This window comes from Oryctolagus cuniculus, chromosome 1, assembly GCF_964237555.1.
Source record: "Oryctolagus cuniculus chromosome 1, mOryCun1.1, whole genome shotgun sequence".
NCBI classification, from domain to species: Eukaryota; Metazoa; Chordata; class Mammalia; order Lagomorpha; family Leporidae; genus Oryctolagus; species Oryctolagus cuniculus.
In genome coordinates, this window is record NC_091432.1 from 130776926 (window position 1) to 130803358 (window position 26433).

Consider the following 26433-nt stretch of genomic DNA (forward strand, 5'->3'; position numbering starts at 1 on the left):
AAATGGAGATGAAGCTACTGAATCAACCCAATCCTGGCCATTGCAGCAATTTTGGAAGTGAAGCAGTGGGTCAAAGGTATTTCTTTCTGTCTTTTCCTCTCTGTAACTTGACCTTTCAAATAAATAAATAAATAAACAAATATTTAACAATAGCAGCAGTCATTGAATGCAAAATTAATGAAGACTTTGTAGAACTCACCAATGAGGTGATAAATTATCAAATTTAAAAACAGCAAATTAATGAAGAATTGTCTTTACATTGATTATATGCTGAATAGAAAAAAAGCACATAAAATTATGAGATGAGGGAAAGGACTGTAAAGAAAGAAATCAAATTAAACCAGCAATAAGATGGATGCACTAAATATTTTGAGATGATATAATAAATTAACACAGCAGTGTAAAATTGACAAGAATATAGAAAAAAATCACATTCATTATTGGTCAGAATGTATAATGGTACTTTACAAGACATCTGGAGGTGTGATTGTAAAGTCTTCAATAGTATCACCATACAGTGCAGCAAAGATTCCCATATCGATTTACCCAGTTGATGTGAAAATACATATTCCACACTATCCATCTTGAACATAAATGCAGTAGTTTTATTCATATTGGATTTCACAGGTATGAAACCAAGATGCCCTGCAGTAAATGAATAGATAAACAAATTGTCACACAAATGGGGACATTTGAGGCACAACTGATGTGACAATATATAAGACCACTGGGATGCAGATAGTGGGCTGGATTGGATTCACAGGGGCCCAGAGACAAAAGGAAGACACAGGGTACAGGTAAATAGCATAGACACCTGACAGAAGCAGCAGCTTTTGGAAAGACACAGGGTGGTACCCAAAACTGCCAAAAGTGGGAAACACAAGAAATGATGTCATTCCAGGGTGGGGCAAAAGTTACTCTGTAGAAAGAAGTGTTGGTGATGAAGGAGCCCTGATATAGGTTGAATGGAACAGGGAAGAACTTGAGCAGGATCTACCTCTCCTTCTGTCTCATCGACATTGTTCTGGAGGTATAGTCATGGAAATTGAGTGAGGAACAGGAAATATTAGGTAAAAGGGTCAATTTTTCACCAAGAAGATTTTAATATATATAAAAGAACATAACCAAATAGAAACTGATGAGAGGGTTAAGCAAGATTCTTAGGTTCAAGGGCAATATATACAATGAAAGGTGTTACTAGGCACAACAAAAACAAATAGACAACATTTTTGAAGGACAAAATACAGACTAGGAAACAAATAAAGATCAGTGAGACCAAGAAATAATACTCAACCGTTTCAAATCAGTACTAAAAATCTCAAACTCACAGAAAAATAAAACAAGAATATAAAGAAAAGACCTAGAACCCAAACACTGGGTATATTGTAACTCATAGAAACGTTTATTAGGAGCCCCAACTCACAGGATCACAGACAATGGAACAGGGAAGTAGCTCAGGAGATGGTCTGGAAGGTGTCGGCGCCCTCTGCTGTGGCAGTGTCGTGTCCCAGGAAAAGGAGAGACAGCTTCACACTTGAGCCCAGGGTGCCCACTGTATTCCCGCAACACAGCACAGTCCCAAGAAAGGCCCGCAGGCTGCATCTGATTGGCTGCGTCTCCTCTGACGCCATAAGTGCACGCCATTGTGTGAACTACCCAAGCAGGTTGGCCTGGGCAATGCTGTGTGAATCTTCTTTCTGGGCTCCGCTGCTCTTGGCTTCCCGGCTCTGCTCCTGGTCGCGGCCTCCCGTGGTCAGCCTTTCCGCTCCCTGTTACGGAGACCTCAGGACCAGGACTCCTCAGAAGCTGGAAAATGGTGAGTGAGGTCCAGTCCCCTCAGGCCCGCAGGATGTGAGCTGGGCCACAGCCGGAGCCCTGAGGGTCTTGTCCTGGCCCTGTTTGCAGTGACGGTGGCTCAGCTCTGGAGCCCCGAATCCGCCGACATTGTTGATGAGGACAGGAAGGACTTCGAATTCAGACTTCAGATCTGGCTGTCATGGGTGAGAAGCTGACTTGCGGGTCCTCTGTCCCACCTTTCTCTCTAGGGATGACCGGAGTCTCCTGAATTGCAAACAAGGTTTAATGTCAGTAACCCGGTCCTTTCAGTGTAGCTCTTCCTAGGGCCCTGCGTCGCTTTATGTTAATAATAACACAAGATCTCAAACCGGGTAAATTATGAAAAAAGGGTGTTATTTGACTCAAGGTTCTGCTCAAGGTTGTGAGGCAGCATCTAGCGATGGCTTCTTGTTGGCAGAGGCTTGGGGTGCCGCAGAGACCATGTGGCCAAGTAAACGGAGTGCTGGTGTGGCCAGTGCAAAGTGGCTTCTATAGCAGACCCCCTGGAGATAGTCCATTAATCATATGAATGGATTGAGCCTAATCATTGCTTGGAATATCCCACTTGGTCCTGTAGATTAAATTCTTATACTTGGAATTAAAAATCCCTGTAAGTTTATTTTTTTTCTTAAAAAAGATTTATTTATTTATCTGAAAGTCAGAGTTACACAGAGAGAGGAGAGGCAGAGAGAGAGAGAGAGAGAGAGGTCTTCCATTCGATTGTTCACTCCTCAATTGACCACAACAGCTGGAGCTGCATCGATCTGAAACCAGGAGCCAGGAGCTTCCTCTGGGTTTCCCACATGGGTGCAGGGGCCCAAGCACTTGGGCCATCTTCTACTGCTTGCCCAGGCCATAGCAGAGAGATTGATCAGAAGTGGAGCAGCCGGGTCTTGAACCTGTGCGCATATGGGATGCTGGCACTTCAGGCCAGGGTGTTAACCGGCTGTGCCACGTAGCCATCCACAAAGAGTTTCAGAGGGATAAACCATGTTCAATAAAGAGTATGAAGCCTGTCCCCCCCCCTAAAAAAAAATCTCAGGGCCATTTCCCTGGCATAGTGAGTAAAGCCGCTGCCTGCAGTGCTGGTATCCCAAATGGGTACAGTTTCTAGTCCTGGCCGCTCCACCTATGCTCCAGCTCCCTGCTAATTCCTCTGGGAAAGCACTTGGAGATGGCCCAAATCCTTGGCCCCTGCACTCAAGTGGGAGACCTGGAAGAGGCTCCAGGCTCCTGGCTCCTGGGTTTGGATTGGCCCAGCTCTGGTCATTTCAGCCATTTGGGGAGTAAACCAGCAGATGGAAGACCCCCCTCTCTCTCTCTCTTTCTCTTTCTCGCTCTCTCTCTGCCTCTGTGTAACTCTGCCTTTCATATAAATAAATTAATCTTTAAAAACAAACAAAAAATCAGTAAATGTCCAAATCTTCTCCCACTTTGCCAAATGTTAACTGCTCCTTGAAGTTCACAACAGCATCAGTGATTTTCTTTATGGCATATTTCATTCAGTTTCAGTTAAAATACTATTGCTAAAATAGTATTGTCTTTTTTCCCCACTAGGAAATTTCTTAACTCTTTAAAACACTTATTTTCTGTCTATGAACCTATCATATTAGAGGAAAGCCAAGAATGCTTACCTGACACCCAAGTGTAAAGAAATTTTGTTTGGAGTGGGTATTTGTAGTAGTGGTTAAGATGTTCCTAGGACTCCCACAGTCCCTGTCAGAGAGCCCTGGTTTGCATTCCAGCTCTGCTTCCAACCTAATGCTCACCTGAGGAAGAAGCAGGGATGGTTGAAGTACTTGGGTCCCAATCACCCACATAGGAGGATCTGATTTAATTCCAGCCTCCTGGCTTCAACGTGGGCCAGCCCTGGCCTTTGCATGCATGTGAGCAGTGAACCATTTAGTGGAAGATCTCTCTGTGACTGTCTCTGCAGCCCTACTTGTCAAATAAAAATACATTTTTTAAAATACTGTACATTTCTTCTTATCTCCCTTAAATGCAGACATCTTATTAAAATGTCATCAGTTTGAGAATCCTCTTGGAAGCTTTACAGGGCAATGTCTCCCTAACACACGCCTCTCTTTCCCTTGTCCTGAGTTGTGGGTGATGACAGATTTTCCAGGGGCCAGATCCCTAGGAGTATCAGGTGAGTGCCAGCCCCTGGCTGTTTCTTCCTAAAGAACAGGAGTAAGAAGGGGGACATTGGATGTCTCCAAGGCAAATGGTATCTACTGTATACCCTCCATCAATGTTGCTAACCCATTGGGACACTAAAATTTCTTCTCCCAAGTGCAGTTCCTACCTCGGGGGACATATTAGTGTCAGCTAATTTGATGCTGATATTGAAGGGGCAGGACAGAAATGAGTTATGCCCTCTAGGTTCTATCTGCCTTATGCAGAAAGGAAATCTTTTGTAAAGGTAAAGAAAGACCTGACCTAGCTAAGTGGTGCCAGATTTGAAAAGCAAATGCACATGCATTTTGCATCCACAGATTTGGTTTAATCAGAGTATAATTTGTCAATTTTGAATGTCTAGGAAGATCAGCTTCTGTTGGCTGAGAAAGTTTAAATTTGAGATTATTTTCATGCCTGGTATAATAAAAACTTTATTTGACTTTGTCATTTTTGGCTCAGAGATCCTAAGACCTCTGGAATTTCCTGAATGGTAGGCCTGGCTCTGTTCCTGCCTAACACACACATTTCAGATGGTAGCTAAGTCTATGTTAATGAGATGACTCTGGGTAGGATCCCTAAACAACATCAGAACGGGAACAGGGCATCAGAAAGAGCCAATACTTGCTTTCCACTGGCATCTTCATGGGGCTGCATGGTACTTATTTTTATATTTAGTCTATGTCTTTATGTTTGCCTTTAAAATATATTTATGTATCTTCAGTTGATATATATAAAATATCATATGCCTTTTTTGTGGCGAGAACACTTAAAATCTAAATTCTTCATTATTTTCCTTAGAACACATTGCTATTAACTATTATTATGTTGTACAATATACATTTTGAAGTTATTCTTCCTATGGAATTGAAATTTATTCTCCTTTGAGCAACATGGCCTCAAATCCCCTCCGTGTCTCTTTAAATTTAAATAATTTTCCTGTAGATGATCCAAAGTTGGGTCTTGGTCTTAAATGAACTGTGTCAGTCTCTTAATTGGAGTAATTAGTTAATACACATTTAAGATGATGATTGCTGTATTTGGAGTAATATGCAGCATATTTGAAATTGATTCCCCTTTATTATAATTCTTTTTAAAAGTCTTACTGATTTTTATTTGTTTGAAAAAGATCTAGAAACAGAGGAAGAGAATGATCTTATATCTAATGTTTCAGTCTCTGAATGCCTGCAACAATTGTGGCTAATTCAGGCTGAGCACAGGAGCCAAGAAGTCCTTCCAGGTTTCCCACATGTGTGGCAGAGATCCAAATACTAGAAGCATGAACTTCTGCCTGCCACAGCATGCATTAGAGGGAAAGTGCATCAGAACTGGGATAGCTATACTCAAACATGACATTCTGATATGGGATGTGGTCATCAGAAGTGGTGTATAAACTGCTCCACCCAGCACCCATGCCTGTCTTTGTTTATAAAGTTTCCCTAGTTTTCTCACTTATCACTTTATTTTTTTAAGATTTATTTTATTTATTTGAAAGACAGAATTACAGAGAGAGGTAGAGACAGAGAGGGAGGTCTTCCATCCGCTGGTTCATTCTCCAGATGGCTGCAATGGCTGGAGCTGCGCCGATCCAAATCCAGGAGTCAGGAGCTTCTTCCTGGTCTCCTGCATGGGTGCAGGGGCCCAATTGTGGGGAGCAACTCGGACTATACTGTTACTGGAATTAAGACTTATTCTATGCATCTGCTCTCCCACAATATGGCGCTGGGAGAGAAGAAAACAGCTTCTACACAGCTGCCTCCAGTTCAGCCAATAAACTGTAGGACTTGCTCCTAATTGGAGGAGAGCAGCGTACTCGGCGTGTGGGCAGCCGAGTTAGGATTGGCGGAGGAGGACTATAAAGGAGGAGAGAGACGGCATGCACCAGGAACATCTAAGGGGAATACCTGTGCAGCCCCCGAGAGAGCCGGCCGGCGGTGTGCCGCTTCCCTGCGGAAGTGGGGAATGTGGCAGGGGGAACCGCCCTTCCACGGAGGTGGAAGGGACAGTAGCCAACCCGGGAAGAACCAGCAGCAAACCCGGGGAGGGCCGAGCAGACAAAAGAACAGCGCAGGGTTTAGTGTCGTTCCTCCACGAAGAGGGGGAGCGACACCCAATGACTTTTTTTCTGGTAGATTATGTAGAAACAAACAAAGTGAATTCCTTTTTGTATCTTCACTTAATTTTTTAAAGATTTATTTATTTATTTGAAAGGCAGTTGCAGAGGGGCAGAGGTATAGTGAGAGAGAGAGGGAGAGAAGTCTTCCATCTGCTGGTTCACTCCCCAGAAAGCCTCAATGGCTGGAGGTGTGCAGATCTGAAGCCAGGAACCAGGAGCTTCCTTCTGGTCTTCCCACAAAGGTGCAGGAGCCTAAGGACTTGGGCCATCTTCCATTGCTTTTCCAGGTCATAGCAGAGAGCTGAATCGGAAGTGGAACAGCCAGGACTCAAACCAGTGCCCATATGGGATGCAGGCACTGCAGAAGGAGGCTTTACCCGATACACCACAGCACTGGCCCCTATTCAAATCCTTTTTCCAGCTAACTATATTGTTTTTTGTTGCTACTATGCCGTTTTTCCAGTTCCATACCTATTCTGTGTCTCAGTCCTTTGTCAGATGCATAGTTTGCAAATGTTTTAGCTCATTCAATTGGTTATATCTTCATTTTGGTGGCTGTTTTGTTTATATTTTTGTTTTTGGTTTTAGGAATCTTCTTAGTTGATATCAAAATTATATATTTGTGTTTTTATTGCCTGTACTTTTGAGATCTTATCCAAAGCTATTGTTTACGTCAATGTTGTATAGAATTCCCCTTCTTCTTTATGAGATTTATGTCTTACATTTAGATCATTGATTAAATTTGTTTTTGTTTAAGGTAAGGTTGGGGCAGTCTCCTTTCAGTCTTCTGCGTATGAATACCCAGTTTCCTCTGGACCATTTACTGAAAAGATTTATTTCTTTAGTGTATTTTTGGAGTATTTGTCAAATGTAAATTATCTGTGGATGTATGGGTTTTTTGCTGAGACCTCTATTCTGTCCCATTGGTCTATCTGTTTAAATGCCAGTGGTTACAATATCTGTTATAATTATAAAGTAATACATATAATATATGACACAATAAATAATATGTAATATACAACATGTAATAATATGTATATAATATAATTATATATATTGTTATATATGTATTAACAGATATTATAGTATACTATCTGTTATAAATATCTGTCTTGAATTCAGATATTGTAGTGATACCAGAATGCTGTTCTTCAGTATTGCTTTGGCTGTTTGAGGGACTTTTTGACCCAATACTAATTCTCCAAAACATTGATTTATTTGAAAGTCTGGATATTAGAGAAAGAGAGGGAGAGACAGAAAGAGATCTTCCAACTGTTGATTCATTCCTCAAATGGTCACAGTGGCCAGGCCTGGGCCAGATGGAAGTTAGGAGCCAAGAGCTTCATTTGAGCCTCCCTTGTGGGTGGCAGGGCCTCAAGTACTTGAGCTGCCTTCCATTGCTGTCCCAGGCCATTAGCTGAGAGCTGGCTCGGAAGTGGACCACTTAGGTCTCAAGCCAGAGCACATTTGGGATACCAGCATCTCAGATGGGGACTTTACATGATATGCCACAATGCTGACCCCAGTTCCATATTATTTTTAAGTTCATTTTGTGTAATACTATGAAGAATTTTAGTGATGTTCTGATGGCAGTTTTTAACCTTTTATCTTCAATTCCTTTCATCACTATTTGTAAATTTTTTCTTGTAGAGGTCTTTCACATCCTGGGTTATATTTATTCCAAGGTCTTTTGTTTCCTTGCAGCTGTTGTGAATCCAATTGTTTTTATAGTTTTCAGTGAGTTCACTTTGGATACAAAAGTGCTCCTGATTCTTCTGTGTTCATTTTGTATCCTGCAACTTTGGTGAATCCATTGATTAGTTGCAAAAGTCTCTTGGTAGAGTCATTTGGTTTCTCTGTATATAGAATCGTGTCATCTGGAAACAGCACATAATTTGCTTTCTTCTTTCCTATTAGCAGCCTTTTCTTTCTGCCACTTGCCTACTTTTTTGGTCCAAACTTTCAGTGCAATATTGAATAACAGTGGTGAGACACAGCATTCTTGTCTGGGCCAGATCTTGAATGAAATGCTTTCAGCTCTTTGCCATTCTGGAGAATGTTAGATATGGGTTAGTCATATACATGCTTTACTGTATTGAGGTATAATCCTTCTAAAAATATGTTGCTCACAATTTTTTCATAAACTGATGTTAGTTTTTGAATGCTTTAATTACCCCAATTGAGATAATTCTAATGATTTTATCCATCATCCTGTTGATGTGATTTATTTTCTTTTTGGTTTGCATGCATTTAACTATCCCATATATCCCCAGGACACATCCTAATTGGTTTTTATTTGCTGTAGGACTTGGATAGCTAGTCTTATGAAAATTTTGTGTCTATAATCATCAGGCATATTGGTCTATAGTTTTATATTTGAAAGACAGAGATCTCTCTGCTGACTCACTCCAATTTTGGAATCTAGACAAGGCTTTCTTCATGGATGACTTTGAAGGGGATTCATCTCTTTAAAGTGTTTGGAGTAATTTTAGAAGGACAGATGTCAGTCCTTTAAAAAAGATTTAGAATTAGTAATGAAGACAATATTTTAAATGCACCTAATTTCCTCAGTAAGATTACTAAATTAGCTATATAGTGAATCATAGTGAGGTTTCAGCATTTGGTAGTCACTTGTTGTTCAATGTATCTTTAAGTTTATTATCAGTGTGTTGTCAGTTCATGCACTGATTATCACTAATTTCATGAGAATGGGGATGACTTACAGGATTTGAAATAGAAAAATTACATTATAATAACACAGATCTTCATAACATCTGCAAAGTCGATAAGGTACATAAATAATCATATGAGTCATTTAAACGATATTTGAGTTTAATTCCTTTTAGCTGATATGCCTTTACTAGGTGTCAATTATAAACATAATTAATAATTCACTGAGCAATCAAAAAATAAAGCTGTAAGTTTCCTAGAAAGAATTCTGACATAACAGTATGAGTAGTTGTGTGGACCCTCACTTCAGTAGAATTAATCAAAATAACTTTAAAAAATAATAAAGAAGGGCTGGTGCCGTGCCTCACTAGGTTAATTCTCTGCCTGCGGCATCAGCCTCCCATATGGGTGCCAGGTTCTTGCCTGGTTGCTCCTCTTCCAGTCCAGCTCTCTGCTGTGGCCTGGGAAGGCAGTGGAGGATGGCCAAGTGCTTGGGCCTCTGCACCCGCATGGGAGACCAGGAGGAAGCACTTGGTTCCTGGCTTCAGATCAGCACAGAGCCAGCCATAGTGGGCATTTGGGGAGTGAACCAATGGAAGGAAGACCTTTCTCTCTGTCTCTCTCACTCACTGTCTAACTCTATCTGTCCAATAATAAAAAAAAAGAAATAATAAAGAAATATCCCTGCAAAGTTTCTAGAAATGGTCCCAAATACATTTAGCACATAAATATTATGAAAATGTAAGATTTGCTAAAAGCAGAGGGACTCAGTAGTACTATTTAAATCTAGACCTGATTTCCCTCTCCCCTCTCTCCCCTGCCCTGACTTAGAAGGAAACTTCTCCATACAGGAACAATGGGAAACATAGGGTTCCCCTTGCTGGGAGCTGCCACCTGGGGAGAAAGACATCTTTATTTTTTTTTAAAGATTTATTTATTTATTTGAAAGTCAGAGTTACACAGAGAGAGGAGAGGCAGAGAGAGAGAGGTCTTCTGTTGGTTGATTCCCTTCTCCAATAGCCGTGAGCCGGAGCTTCACCAATCCAAAACCAGGAGTCAGGAGCTTCTTCTGGGTCTCCCATGCGGGTGCAGGGACCCAAGGACTTGGGCCATCCTCCACTACTTTTCTAGGCCATAGCAGAGAGCTGGATAGGAAGTGGAGCAACCAGGTCTTGAACTGGCGGCCATATGGGATGCCTGTGCTTCAGGCCAGGGCATTAACCCACTGCACCACAGCGCCAGACCCAAGAGAAAGATACCTTGATTTTTCCTATCTGCAGCTACCTGATGCCAGAATTATGTTCTATATAAATACATCTTAGAGATAGGGCTCAATCCCACTCAAGTGACAGAGGCTCTATACTGGGCAGAACACTTGGATCTTCTATTACACTCAACATCCAGAGTAGACAAATCTATACAAACAGCATATTTGTAGTGGCTTTAGTTTCAGATTGTTGGGGACATGGAAGAAAAGCAAAAGAGTACTTTTTTACTTATTTATTTGTGTTTATTTTATTTTTACATTTATTTATTTGTTTGAAAGGCAGAATTACAGAGAGGCAGAGAAAGATCTTCCATCAGCTGGTTCACTCTCTCCAAATGGCTTCGATGGTTGTGGCTGGAAGGCTGGAGGCCAACACTTCATTTTAGTCTCCCACATGAGTTCAGAATCCCAAGGCACAGTGGGATGTCAATATTGCAGAGGGTGGCTTGATCTATTGTGTCACAACATCAATTCCTTTTGTTAATTTTAGAAGCAAGGAGAGGGGGAAGATAGGTGTACCCCCTCATGCTGGTTCACTCTCAAAATGCTCACATCAGTGAGGCTGAGTTAACTTAAACCTGGGAGCGACTAAGGCAGGCATGGCAGTGCAGCAGGCTGAGCCATTGATCAGGATGCCCATGTCCCATATCAGCATGCTGGGTGAGGCGCTAGCTATTGTGCTTTCAATTCATATCGAATACTGTGAATTCTTTTGCTAATGTGCAAAGGAGGCAGCAGATGAAGGCAGACTTGAATTTCTGCCTTCCATACTGGAGACCTGGATGGAATTCCTCAACCATGTTGGGCTTGCCACAGCCCTAAATGTTAGGGGCATTGGGCAGAGCTATCTAGTCAAAGGGAAATTTCTATCTCTCTCTCTCTCCCTCCATTTCTAAATGATTAGCCAATTAATTTTAAATAATTTAGCAAAACCAAGAGTTGGGAACTCAATCTAGGTTTCCAATATGGCTCAAATTTTCTTAACTACTTGAGTTTTTTACTTATGGTTGATGTGGTTCCAGGTGGGCATTAGCAGAAATATGGAATTAGGAATGCAGCTGGGAATGAAATCCAGGCATTCTGGGATGTGTGTGTCCCAAGAAGTATCTTTTGCTTTTTTAAGATTTATTTATTTGAGCTACTTTTTTCAGATTTTATTTATTTGTTTGAGAGATAGAGTTACAGACAGTGAGAGGGAGAGATGAGAGAAAAGTCTTCCATCCACTGGTTCACTCCCCAAATGGCCACAATGACTGGAGCTGTGCCAACCCAAAGCCAGGATCCAGGAGCTTCTTCCAGGTCTTCCACATGGGTGCAGAGACCCAAGAATCTGGGCCATTTTCTACTGTTTCCTCAGACCATAGCAGAGAGCTGGATCAGAAGAGGAGCAGGCAGGTCTAGAACCAGTGCCCATATGGGGTGCCAGTGCCTAAGGCGGAGGCTTCACTTACTAGGCCGCAACACCTGCCTCCTGAGTTACTTTTAAGAGTTACTTATTTGTTTGAAGGGGGGAGGCAGAGAGAGACAGAGTGTGAGATCTCGTCAGCTGATTCACACCCCAAATGACTGCAATGTTAAGGGCTGGGCTGATCCAAAGCCAGGACACAGAGCTTCTGGGTCTTCAACATGGGTGCAGGCGCCATCTTCTGCTTTACCAGGAAAATTGACAGGGTGCTGGATCAGCAGTGGCATAACTAGGACTCGAACTGGTGCCCATATGGGATGCTGATGCTGCAGGTGGCAGCTGTACCCACTGTGCCACAGCGCCAACCCTAAAGCAACATCTTCAGCAATAGATTCACCTCACCTTTTTTCTTTTGGGTGATTATAAATTGTCAGACTGAATTGCATGATAAGTGAATTATATTATCATCTTCGTGCTACATAAACAACTTTATAAGGGTCCAACATTGTGGTATAGTGGGTGATGCTGCTATGTGTGATGCTGGCATCCTATTTGAGCGCTGGTTCATTGCCTGGCTGTTCTATTTAAGACCCATCTCTCTGCCAATGTGCTTGGGAAAGCAGCAGAAGATGGTCCAAATACTTGAGGAACTCCCTCCCCACCAAGGGGAATCTGGATGGAACTTCTGGCTCCTGGCTTCTCTTGACCAAGCCCTGGCCATTGCAGCCATTTTAGGAATGAACCAGAAGATACAAGATTTCTATCTCTGTGTCTCTTTTTCTTGATGTAACTCTATGTTCTTTTTTTTTTTTTTAAAGGTTATGTGAGGGACTAATGTGAAACCATGGGTTAAGCCACTTCCTGAAGTGCCAGAATCCCATATGGGCACTGAATTAATTCCTGGCTGCTCCACTTTCTATCAGGCTCTCTGGTAATGCATCTGAGAAAACAGCAGAAGATAGCCCATCTGTTTGGGCTGCTACAGCTGGCATGGGAGACCCAGATGGAGTTCAAGGCTCCTGGCTTCATCTTGGCCAAGCCCTGCATATTGCAGACAGTTGGGGATACGATCTCCATCTCTCTCTCTCTCTCTCTCTCTCTCTCTCTCTCTAATTCTGACTTTTAAATGAAGAAAAATAAATGTTTTTAAGAAGTTATATGATTTCTGAAATTGTACAAAGGATGTATTTAATTTTTCATATTTTTGTAATACAGTATTTAAATCTCAAATCCACATAAAATTTTACTTCTGTAAGTTACACAACATATTTATATGTGGTTATGGATATAAATGTAATATAAACTAGATGGATAATGATGATGATTGTTTTAAGATCAAGGTATTATAGGAGAGATGACATTAATCTTGTCTGCGTGTCTTATTAAAGATTACATTTACAAAATAAATTAATACCCCCCCAAAAAAAAGGTCAGACACACAGGTACCTGATTAGATATTTTAGTAGTGGTGTCAGAAAAGACCAACCTTAGGCGTTAGCCTTGTGATAGAGTAGTTTTGGTCACTGCCTGTGATGCAGGCATCCCACATTGTAGGATCAGGTTGAGGCCTGGCTACTCTGCTTCTGATCCAGATGCCTGCTAATGTTCCTGGGCAGGCAGTAGAAGATGGTCTAAGTAACTGAGCCCTTACCACCCAAGTAGAAGAATCAAATGGAGTTCCTGACTCTTGGCTTTGTCTTAGATACAGACTTGGCTGTGGCACCCATTTGGGAAGTGTACAAACAGAAGGAAGGGACCCGTTTCTCTGTCTCCCTTTCTCTGCTTTTCAACTAAATAAGTAACTACTAGAGATGAAACGACTAATCTCAGGTCAAAATCCTCCTGAGTGTCCTAATTAGTCCATCCACTCTCTGGCCATCACTTCCTTTACCTTTACCACGGGACCATTTATTCCTCTGCAATCAGCACAAATTAGTTACTCAAACTCTTGTCACTTTCTCAGTGCTCAAAATAATGCACTACAGAGATTATATGGAAACCATACTGAAGAAAAAGAAGAATGAGTCAAGATTAGCCAGCTGTCAATGAGGATGGTCTTCCAATGTTTAATCCTCTCAGGAAGTCTTATGGAATCCTTATTTTCAGTGCCAGTAGGAGCAGCTTCTATTGAGAATTTTTGAGAGTTTTGTAATGACCAGGATGAAAAATTCCAGAGGAAGGACTTGAGGACACACTACTTCATGGTGACAAGCTGGTTCTTTGATTCATGCAAGTTCAAAACTTTCTATTTAAAGAAATATGACTTTGAGATATACATTTCAAGGCCCAATTGTCTCTATGATTTGAGGAGGTACCTAGGCTTGGAAGCTCAAGACTGAGGTTTCTGCACATGCAGAGCAGTCAGTGAGAGGCAGTGGCAGGATTAGAGAAGACTTAGGAATGTGAGCGGGGTAATCATACCTTAAGCATAGAGAAAACTGAAATAGACTGTGGGCCCAGAGTCAGTAAATGCCACCAACCCCTACTCAAGCCCATATCAACTCTGAACACCGCATTTGAGTGGGAGCACCAATAGCAGTGGAGCCTTTGTGATTCTTGGATCCCTTCTTTTGACCTCTTTGTTTAGATGGTGGCATCAATCCTCTAATGGAAGTAAAGGTTCAGGTCCAGCTCTCAGATCTAAAGCACATATTTATTAGGTGGATGGATACATGAGAGGAAAAAGAACTTCAGGAGCTTATACATAATTATCAGACATTGGAATTTTGCACAATGAATTTGAAATGTATTCACCTGAAGACCCATTATTTTATTTTAATTCATGCACTAGAATAGTTTTCCCAATTCTGGAATATACTTTCTGGATACATTCAGTAGATGAGGGAAAGTATCTTTGTTAAAGGGTTACATATGAGTTTCCACAGCAATATTTATTTCTTGTTTATGTATCGTATTATTTCTTTACTGATGCTTTAAACAAGCACCTGTAACAAGTAGATGAATGTTTTACAACTCTAATTTTCAGAATTAAAAATGAAAATAAATGAGGATTTCCAGTGCGGCTGGGTTGCTGTGGGCCCCTTAGACATACATAGAATGTCACTCACAAGCAGGCTGTCAGCTGTGGCTGGAAAGTGTGTTTCTGGACTAACTGGCATCTCACTGCTAATAGCTTCTTATGCCACATGTGTGACCTTGTGGCTTTTAATCATACTTTCAGGGTGGGTGCATTCTTTCACCCAGAGCTAGCAGAGGAGGGGCCTGAGCCTCTAAGGAGATGGACAGTCTCCAGGAGACACCCGCTGTCTCCATAAACCCCAAGACAATCACCATATAGGATGTGAAACCCCTGTCCAATGGACACCTCCACAGAATGACCCAATGAAAAGAGCAATGCCTTAAAAATCCAGGACACTTCCAAAAAGGCAGTGTCCCATTCAGGCACTCCTCCTGGTCTCCTCAGACCAGATGCTTTTTCTGTCACTTTTCAATCATATAAATGTTTCTTTTCTGTCAAATAGAAGTTTCTGCCTCTTTGCAAGCTGTTTCCTGGCTTTGTATTTCTATACTAAGCTGAGGAATAGAAACCACGCAACTCGTTCCTGCAACCACCCTCCCCTCTGTGACTGGTAACATCAAAAGTTGTGACAGTTGGCCAGCGCCGTGGCTCACTAGGCTAATCCTCCACCTAGCGGCGCCGGCACACCGGGTTCTAGTCCCGGTTGGGGCGCCGAATTCTGTCCTGGTTGCCCCTCTTCCAGGCCAGCTCTCTGCTGTGGCCAGGGAGTGCAGTGGAGGATGGCCCAGGTGCTTGAGCCCTGCACCCCATGGGAGACCAGGAAAAAGCACCTGGCTCCTGGCTCCTGCCAGGATCAGCGCGGTGCGCCGGCTGCAGCGGCGGCCATTGGAGGGTGAACCAACGGCAAAGGAAGACCTTTCTCTCTGTCTCTCTCTCTCACTGTCCACTCTGCCTGTCAAAAAAAAAAAAAAGAAAAAAGTTGTGACAGTTATCATCCAACACTGTACCCCCATTTAAATTTCTCAATTCATAGCAGGTTGCTTTCAAATGTGAATTTGTCAAGCCAAATCCATCAGAATTCATTCCGGTTAGCACATGGATGGAAATGAATTCAGATGTACCATGTCATAGCAAGGCTGAATACCCAGGAGGTATACAAATCATCCTTCCTTTCCAAGTAGAGGAGTGCAGAGGCTTGTGGGAAATGTAGTCTTCCCCAGTCATGGCATCACCGCCACAGAAGTGTGGAAAGGGTTTTTTCAGGTTCCTTCTAAACATGGGTCATTTGCCCACTCCTGCCCTCCTCCACGGAATTCCAGACCTGAAGTTCTTCTGATTCTGCTCCATAGACACCAAACGGAGTCTCTAACCCTGGAGGATGCTTTCTGGGTTGACAATTAATCCCAGCAGGCAACAGGGGTTACTGGGGAGTTCACTTATTAGGAACAGAAACATGCATGGTTCTCAGTTGGGAGAAATCTTACATTGAGTTGCAGGCCATAGGCCTCAGTCTGTGAGGAAGGCCATACTGGCATTTGATCCTCAGATCTGAAGCCCAGAGAATGTGCAGCATGGCTTACATTTCAGGTGATTAAGCTGTCAGATGTGGGTGCTCTGCCAGGAGATTTGTGTTCTTACAGTTCTTACAGTTCTTACAGGAAGCTCCACAAATGTGGTCAATCTGAGATGGCAATGTGGCAAAGAAATCTGCAGGTTGCATGAGTAAGGTGTGTGCTTTGAGTCTAGTTTGAACTCAGCCATCGTGGATCCTGTAACTGACCTATATGGCATAGATTTATACAACTGTAGCATGTGACCATTCACAACATTAATGTAATATCACAAATTTTCAGGAAAATTACTGTGAAGTGTGTGCAAGCTCTCATACGATGGGGCAGTTGTATTTGTGGGGTTTTGTGATGCCTCCTCAGAACAGAACTTTCTGGTGCTTTCCTGTGTCCTGCAGAGTATTTTTATTTGAGTTTGCATAAGTTTATATAAAATCTAATTTTCAGGGGCCGGTGGCATGGCTCACTTGGTTAATCCTCTGCCTGTAGCACCAGCATCCCATATGGGTGCCAGTTCTAGTTCTGGCTGCTTCTCTTCCAGTCCAGCTCTCTGGGAAGTCTAGCTCATTGGGAAGGCAGTGGAGGATGGCTCAAGTGTTTGGGCCCTGCACCCGCATGGGAGACCAGGAGGAAGCTCCTGGCTCCTGGCTTTGGATTGGCATAACTCTGGCCATTGTGGCCATTTGGAGAGTGAACCAATGGAAGGAAGACCTTTCTCTCTGTCTCTCTCTCTCTCACTGTCTGTAACTGTACCTGTCAAATAAATAAACAAAATCTTTTTTTTTTTTTTTTTTTGACAGGCAGAGTGGACAGTGAGAGAGAGAGACAGAGAGAGAAAGGTCTTCCTTTGCCGTTGGTTCACCCTCCAATGGCCGCCGCTGCAGCCGGCGCACCGCGCTGATCCTGGCAGGAGCCAGGAGCCAGGTGCTTTTTCCTGGTCTCCCATGGGGTGCAGGGCCCAAGCACCTGGGCCATCCTCCACTGCACTCCCTGGCCATAGCAGAGAGCTGGCCTGGAAGAGGGGCAACCGGGACAGAATCCGGCGCCCCAACCGGGACTAGAACCCGGTGTGCCGGCGCCGCAAGGTGGAGGATTAGCCTATTGAGCCACGGCGCCGGCCAATAAACAAAATCTTTAAAATAATCTAATTTTCAAAGACAGTGGTTTCTGTGAGGAATATGAGAGAATTGCATGGTGACCTTTCTAGGAAAGTAGATTGAGCTGAATGAGTAAACTCCATGAATAAAATTGCACCTGAGAGAATATCCCTGTGGCCTACACACTCTCACTAGTGTGGGGAGCAACTGGGAGCAACTCGGACTAGACTAAGTTACTGGAATTAAGACTTATTCTATGCATCTGCTCTCCCACAATATGGCGCTGGGAGAGGAAGAAACAGCTTCTACACAGCTGCCTCCAGTTCAACCAATAAGCAGCAGGACCTGCTCCTGATTGGAGGAGAGCAGCGTACTCGGCATGTGGGTAGCAGAGTTGGGATTGGTGGAAGAGGACTATAAAGGAGGAGAGAGACAACATGCACCAGGAACATCTAAGAGGAACATCTAAGAGGAACACCTGTGCAGCCCCCGAGAGAGCCGGCCGGCGGTGTGCCGCTCCCCCGCGGAAGTGGGGAAAGTGGCTAGGGGGAACCGCCCTTCCATGGAGGTGGAAGGGTCGGTAGCCAACCCGGGAAGAACCAGCAGCAAACCCGGGGAGGGCCGAGCAGACAAAAGAACAGCGCAGGGTCCTGTGTCGTTCCTCCATGAAGAGGGGGAGCGACACACTAGGGCTTCACAATAGAGGAAAAGAAGACTCAGAAAGGTGGAGACCTGTCTTTGCATGACCAAGAATTATTGATGCTTTGCCCAGAGGGATCAAGGTTTGAGATATGTTGCTTAATCTCATCTGTAAGCTACCAAAGCCTAGTTGATATTGGAAGTTTTATATGAACTTTGAGAAGGAGGTGTGAGTGAATGGAGAAGGATAGGCAAGGAACTGGGAAATATTTCTTTTTGGAAGGATCTTGAAGGGGTGGCCTGCAGTGGAGATAACCTCTCATATATGAGAATCTTTCTACACCACTCTCTAACACACTCCAATTATTTTTTTTAACTTTTATTTAATGAATATAAATTTCCAAAGTACGATTTATGGATTACAATGGCTTCCCCCCCCATAGCGTCCCTCCCACCCACAACCCTCCCCTTTCCCACTCCCTCTCCCCTTCCATTCACATCAAGATTCATTTTCGATTATCTTAATATACAGAAGATCAGCTTAGTATACATTAAGTAAGGATTTCAGCAGTTTGCTCCCACACAGAAACATAAAGTGAAAAATAATAGATGATTTTTTTTAAATGATGATGAAATCAGATCAGACCTATTGTCATGTTTAATCCCAGTGTGAGTCAAGTTGGGAGTTGATAATTTCTTTCTTTCTTTCTTTTTTTTTTTTTTTTTTTTTTTTTTACAGAGGATCAGTTTAGTATACATTAAGTAGAGATTTCAACAGTTTGCACCCCCATAGAAACACAAAGTGAACTATATTGTTTGAGTACTCGTTATAGCATTAAATCTCAATGCACAGCACATTAAGGACAGTGATCCTACATGAGGGGTAAGTGCACAGTGACTCCTGTTGTTGACTTTACCAATTGACACTCCTGTCTATGGCATCAGTAATCTCCCTATGCTCCAGTCATGAGTTTCCAAGGCTATGGAAGCCCTCTGAGTTCTCCAATTCTTATCTTGTTTAGACAAGGTCATAGTCAAAGTGGAGGTTCTCTCCTCCCTTCAGAGAAAGGTACCTCCTTCTTTGAAGACCTGTTCTTTCCACTGGGATCTCACTCACAGAGATCTTTTGCCAGAGTGTCTTGGCTTTTCATGCCTGAAATACTCTCATGGGCTTTTCAGCCAGATCCGAATGCCTTTAGGGCAGGTGGCAGCTTTATCTACTATGACAATGGTGGCCCTGATGATTCGTTCTTTTTGCTTTTTAAAGTTTTTTATTTATTTATTTGAAAGCAGAAATAGGCAGAGGCAGAAAGAGAGAGAGAGAGATCTTCCATCCCCTGCTTCACTCACCAAATGGCCACAACAGCCAGAGTTGGGCCAATCTGAAGCCAGGAGCCAGCTTTTTCTGGGTCTCCCACGTGGGTGCAGGGCCCCAAGAACTTGGGCCATCTTCTGCTCTCCCAGGCTGTAACAAAGAGCTGGATCTGAAGTGGAGCTGCAGGGACTTGAAACAACACCCATTTGGGATACCGGCACTTCAGGCAGCAGCTTTACCTGCTACGCCACAGCACTGGCCCCTTGTTGTTCATTCTTGACAATCATAAGCACTATACAAATTTAGCATGAGTCTATTTTTTATTTGATGATTGTTTACAGCCCTTATCTCAAGTGTTGAGAAACAGCCTTTTTTGTTTGTTTGCTTGTTTTTTTCTTTTTCATACTATTTTTTTTCTTTTTTTTATTTGTTTGAAAGACAGAGTTACAGAGAGAAGTAGAGACAGAGAGAGGTCTTCCATCTGCTGGTTCACCTCCCAGATGGCCGCAACGGCTGGAGCTACGCCCATCTGAGCCAGGAGCCAGGAACTTTTTCTGGGTCTCCTATGTGGGTGTAGGGGCCCAAGGACTTGGGCCATCTTCGACTGCTTTCCCAGGCCATAGCAGAGAGCTGGATAGAAAGTGGAGCAGCCGGGACTAGAACCATCACCCATATGGGATGCCAGCAATTCAGACCAGGGTGTTAATACACTGCGCCACAGCACCAGCCCCCTTTTTCATACTGTTTGTTAAACGCTTTACTTAGTGCTTAGTGTAGCATTAATCTTATGAGTATAAAGTTAATTGAAAATAGATCTTCATGAAAATTAAGAATTGGGGCTGGTGCCATGGCTCACTAGGCTAATCCTCCACCTGCGGCGCCAGCACCCCAGGTTCTGGTCCCAGTTGGGGTGCTGGATTCTGTTTCGGTAGCTCCTCTTCCAGTCCAGCTCTCTGCTGTGGCCCGGGAGTGCAGTGGAGGATGGCCCAAGTGCTTGGGCTCTGCACCCACATGGGAGACCAGGAGGAAGCACCTGGCTCCTGGCTTCAGATCGGCGCAGTGCACCGGCCGTAGTGGCCACTTGGGGGGTGAACCAATAGCAAAAGGAAGACCTTTCTCTCTGTCCCTCTCTCTCTCTAACTCTGCCTGTCAAAAACTAAAAATAAAAAAAAAAGAAAATTAAGAATTGGAATAGGAGAGAGAGGAAGAAAAGTGAGTGCATGGGTATGAGGGAGGGTAGGATGGGGAGTATCACTATATTCCTGAATCTGCAAACAGGGAATATATGGCATTTGGCTACCTTAAAGAATATTTAAAAAATTGAATGAACTGCGCTTTATTTTTTCTTAAAGATTATTAATTTGTTTGAAAGAGTTGCAGAGAAGGGGGGGAGAGAGATAGAGATAGAGATAGAGGGAAGACCTCTCTCTCTCTGTCTCTACCTCTCACTGTCTGTAACTCTACCTGTCAAATAAATAAATAAAATCTTTGAAAAAATAGTTAATAGCACCAAAATAACATTTAGTGCAGATTTTAGTGACAGCATAATATTTCTTTCCATGGTATACTACAATTTATTTGAACATTATCCTTAAAAATTTTTTTTTTATAATCACTGTTTAAACAAAATAGGTGGCAGCAAATAGTTGCACTAAAATAACAGTAACTTGTGTTTAAACTCTACTAATTAACAGAATTGTAGATTCTGTTTCAAGCAGATCTTTGCTGCCCCTTTTCATAGGTAAAGTGCTATTCCTGTGCAGCAGGGCTGATTGATTTTCTCTCTCCAGGTAATGAATTTCCTATTGTCCAATCATTTCTTTTTTTATCCTTTAAGATATTCGTGGTCGGCGCCGTGGCTCAATAGGCTAATCCGCCTTGCGGTGCCGGCACACCAGGTTCTATTCCCAGCCGGGGCGCCAGATTCTGTCCTGGTTGCCCCTCTTCCAGGCCAGCTCTCTGCTATGGCCCGGGAGTGCAGTGGAGGATGGCCCAAGTGCTTGGGCCCTGCACCCGCATGGGAGACCAGGAGAAGCACCTGGCTCCTGCCTTCGGATCAGCAAATTGCGCTGGCCGCAGCGGCCATTGGAAGGTGAACCAACGGCAAAAGGAAGACCTTTCTCTCTGTCTCTCTCACTGTCCACTCTGCCTGTCAAAAAAAAAATTATTCATTTATTTGAAATTCAGAGTTACAGAGAAGGAGAGAAGAAGGAGAGAGAGAGAGACAGAGATTTTCCATCCACTGGTTCAAGTCCCAAATGGCTACAATGGCTAGGGCTGGGCCAAGCCAAAGCCAGGAGCTTCATATGGGTCTCCCACATAATTGCAGGGGCCTAAGGATTTGGGCCATCCTCCACTGCCTTCCTGGACACACCAGCAAGGAGCTTGATCAGAAGTGGAACAGCCAGTACTCAAACAAGTACCCACATAGGATCTGGCATAGCACGTGGCAGCTTTATCCACTCTGCCACAGTGCTGACCCTTTCCATTCATTTCGGTCATCTTGCTTAGCACAACAGAATCTATGAGAAAACCTGACCAGTTCTCTCATAACTGCTCCATTCATCTTTTTCAGATATAATTCTAGAGACCTATACATGTTTCCAAGGACAAGAAATGAGTTCATATCCAATAAGTTATTTATGTATTTGTTCCTAAACTTGCTTACATTGTATTTTACTAGCTTATGGGGAGTTTGTCAATTAAAATGAAACAATAAATATAATTCATGTGTAATTCAACATTATAGACTACATAAGCCAAGTCAAGTATTTTATGGTTGTAAGACAGAGCTTGTAACTGATGGCAAATTGTTTTCTTGTTTTTCTGATACAAAAACAAAGACCTATTTGTTTCATGATTTGATTTGAAACCTAGAATTTGCTAAATTCTTGTGTGATATGAAGTTTAAAGAGGCCTTATTAGTTCTAAAGACGATATGGTGGAGAGTGGTTTAGTACCAACATGTAAATAAACGCTTGGCTTTCTGCAGTGATAGAAATTACCCAGTGCTAAAACACATTCAGACAACATTTTTTAAAAAGATTTTATTTATTTTATTTGAGAAGTAGAGTTACAGATGGAGAGGTAGAGACGGAGAGAAAGGTCTTCCTTCTATTCGTCTACTCCCCAAATGGCCACAATGGCCGGAGCTGTGCAGATCCGAAGCCAGCAGCCAAGAGGTTCTTTCCAGTCGCCCACATGGGTGCAGGGGCCCAAGGACCTGGGCCACCCTCCCCTCCTGGGCTACAGCAGAGAGCTGGACTTGAAGTGGAGCAGCTGGGACTAGAACCTGGTTCCCATATGGGATGCTGGAGACACAGGTGGAGGATTAACCTAGCGCACCACCCCAGACTACAGTTTTTTAAATGGCTGAAATAGTGATTGAACCCCCATAGTTTCTGGGAGGCTGTGCTGTATTCACAAAATGGATCAAGAATGTTTGGAGGAAAGAATCTACTGCAGGTTTTTGAACAACTCTTTATACATTGCTGTCAGCAGACCTCCAGATACAGATTGTGCTGCATACTTTCCAAAATTATGTCCTCAGGCAAAAGTCCCATTCTTCATTTGGACTTTCAGCTACTCAAAATAACCTAAATACAATTCCTCACTTACCAATAGAATAAAGTGTCATCAGTGCCAAAGACTGTTCTCTAGCCATGGCCCTCCTTGAATCTTTTTCCATTTAGAATATATATATATATATATATATATATATATATGTGTGTGTGTGTGTGTGTGTGTGTGTATACCTGTATATATGTATATATGTATAAAATATATATTTAGAATAAGTATGTATATATATGTATATGTATGTGTGTGTGTGTTTTAGAGGTAGACACACACAAAGAAATTGGCTAAAATATACCAAAGGTACAGAACTCTTATCCACTCATTCATTCAGTCGAGGCGGAGGCCAAGAATGTATTCTTGGTCACCCCAGTATGTGACAAAAACCCAATGAAGTCATCACTACTGCCTTCCAGCATCTGCATTAGCAAGAAGCAGGAGTCAGGAGCCAGAGCTGGAAATCAAACCTGGGCACTCTGAACAAGGGTATCTTAAGTGGCATTATACACACTAGGCTGAATGCCTGCCACCTTTTTAATATTTTTCTCTGCCATATTTGAAATTAGTCTGCATGGTCTTCTCACAATTCTTCTCTTTTTCTCTTCTGACCTGACGGCTTTTTATCTGTCTCCTTGGGTTCTGCTTTCTCTTGCTTACAGTCATTCATCCCATTGATCTCTCCCTTCAGTTTTCCTTGACAGATTTAACCCTCTGTGGTCTGATACTCATGTTTCTCTCCAGCTTAGTTAGGCCTTTTCTATAGCCTTTAGACCACAGTTTCTACTCCCTGTTGAGTGCTTATTTGTAGCTGTCCAATTGGCATGTTCAAACACAAGTCTAAAATGAAAGCCACAATGTTTATTCTTCCCTTATGATTAGGTAAGGTATTACTACCAGTTAGCCTTGACCCATATTATCAAAATGCCATTTTTCCTGGTCTTCTTCTCATATCTAATTTTATCTGGTGCCACATCCTGCTACTTTTTTCTTTTATTATAATACCTATACAGAGTATTTAAAAGGAGTAGAAGTTGCTCTTCATTAAAAACAACAAATTCTTATGTTAAAAATATAGCTCTTGTAAAAAAATTTGGAACAGTGATTTAGCTCATTGATAAGCTTTGAGCTCTCCTGAGACACTGTGGCACAGAACAGCCAGTGGAAGAAAGCATTCAAGAGTTAAAGGGATGCTTGTGTTCCACTATTGAGAGAAAGATACATAAAGAAAAAGACAGAGATCAGTTTTTATAACTTTTGTCTGTGTTAAGGATTTGGCACAGTAGCTAAGATGCTCTGCAGAGGTTGATATTTGGCACAAAGGAATGCACACATTTCATATCAAAGTCCTGATTTAATCCCTGGTACTCTGCTTCTCATCTGTCATCCTGCTAACGCACATCACAGGAGGCAGAGGATGATGGCTGAAATACTTGATTTAATCTCATCCACGAGGGAGACCCAATTGAGCTCAAGACTCCTGGATTTAGTTTAGCCTAGCTCTACCTGAAGCGAGCATTTGAGGAGTGAATCACAAAATGGAATTTATATTTTTTTTTCCCTTTGAAATAAAATGGAAAAAAAATCAATAGCAACATTGAAAAATATTAATTCTGCTGCTCCTGAATACATTTGGAGTGTGTAGGTTTATTCTTTTCTCTGCTTCCAATTCTAGCTTTCTGCCAATGCTAACTCTAGGATGCAACAGATTACTCAAGTACTTAAGTCCCTACTACCCTCATGGGGATCCAGATGACTTCAACCTTGATCCCACCCTAGTTTTATTGGGCATTTGGGGAATGAATAAGTTGATAGAAGTTTTGCCTATCTCTGTCTTTTCTCTCTTCTGTGCATTTAAAATAAAAATAAATAAGTAATTTTAAAAATAATTTGTACCTTTTGCTCATATATGTATATTATTCTATTTGTACTTTTTACAAATACAAAATTATGTGTTTCCAGTCTAAATATGACTTGTCAAATTTTTTTCTTTTGACTATCTACTGTCTTATTTCATGCCACTTCAAAATCAATAATGAAAAATAAATGTATGCATCAATCATAGCAATATTTATTGATGAGCACTCTGGTTAATAATTATTTAAAAGAGGTTATATACTGTGACAAAATGTATAGTGTAACACTAGACCTTTCAAAATATACATTTCTGTTGCATAAAGCATATTGACATTAATTTGCAGCCATCACCACCATCCATGAACAGAATTTCTTAATCTCAGGAAGAACTTGGTGTGCCTCAGATACTTAATCCTTATTCTTCTCCACTACAGACCTTGGTTGTCACTACTCTACTTTTTATCTCTGATTTTTATTTCCTTTAGCATCTTCATATGAGTCAAATAAAACATATCTCTCCTCTTGTTACTGCTTAATTTCATGGGACATTATGTCTTCAACAAATCTAGTAGCATTTTCTTTTTAAAGAAAATTTTAAACTCAGAAATATTCTACTGTATGTTGCTACAATTTCAATATCACATGTTATGGGTAAATGCCAGTTTGAGATATTAAGAAGATGGAAATAATCTGTCTCTAGTATTTAGATGCAGAACCACCAGTGCAGGAAGCTAGAGTCAGGAGTTAGAGGGAGGCATCAAGGCCATGTACACCAGTATGGTATGAAGGCATCTTAACTGACACCTTCAGTACGAAGAGAAATCCATATACATAAAATACTCAGAATGTTTTATTGTGGGGACCCAGTACTGTGGGGAAACAGGCTAAGCCATTGCCTGCAGTTCCAGCATCTTGTGAGGGAATTGGTCCAAGTCCCTGCAGCTCCATTTCTGTTCTACCTCCCAGCTAATACACTTGGGAAAGAAACAGAAGATGGCCCTAGTGCTTGGAACTCTGAAATACATATGGGAGATCTAGATGGAGTTCTAAGGTTCTGTCTGTGGCCTGGTCTAGCCCCAGCCATTGTGTCAACCAGCAGATGGAAGATTTGTTTCTCTCTCTGAAGCTCTGCCTTTCAAATAAATAAATAAATGCTTAAATAAATGTTGCAATTTGGGACCCATACTGACTGCTTATTTCTTCATCATAGACTAAATTGCATTCTCTTTAAATCCATATGTGTACAGTAAGCCCCACATGATTATATTTGGGTAATTAAAGTTAACCGAGGTTCTATGAGTAGGCCCTAATCCGTTTCAACTGGTGTCTATACAAGATAGACACTCACACAGAAAAGGCCATGTGAGGACATGATGAGAAGTCAGCCATCTTCTGATGGAAAAGAAAAACTTCAGGAGAAACCACAGCTGCAAGCAGCTTGTTTGAATTTTTTTTATTTTTTTTATTTTTTTTAACTTTTATTTAATGAATATAAATTTCCAAAGTACGGCTTATGGATTACAATGGCTTCCCCCCCATAACGTCCCTCCCATCCGCAACCCTCCCCTCTCCCACTCCCTCTCCCCTTCCATTCACATGAGGATTCATTTTCGATTCTCTTTATATACAGAAGATCAGTTTAGCATACATTAAGTAAAGATTTCAACAGTTTGCTCCCCCACAGAAACATAAAGTGAAAAATAATAGATGATTTTCTGCAAAACTCAGATAATGAATTTCTGTTGTTTAATTTGGCCACTCTGTAGTCTTGCATGGAATCCCTAGCAAACAACTGCACAGCTTTGATGCTTTAGTTTTTTTCAATTGACATGTGCTTCAATTTGTATCAATTATTTTTCTTTAAAGATTTATTTATTTATTTATTTGAAAGTCAGAGTTACACAGAGACAGGAGAGGCAGAAAGAGAAGGAGAGA

The 26433-nt window shown here is 42.0% G+C and overlaps 1 long non-coding RNA gene across 1 annotated transcript in view; it reads left to right on the plus strand.

The window, feature by feature from the left end:
• The first annotated feature begins 1461 nt into the window (after window positions 1-1461).
• The window catches only part of LOC103345341 (uncharacterized), a 190676-nt gene continuing 165704 nt past the window's right edge, over window positions 1462-26433 (plus strand). Inside the window, exons 1-2 of the long non-coding RNA XR_007915471.2 lie at window positions 1462-1816; window positions 1906-2000. This is a non-coding gene — a long non-coding RNA (uncharacterized lncRNA). The remainder of the gene's footprint in view (window positions 1817-1905; window positions 2001-26433) is intronic.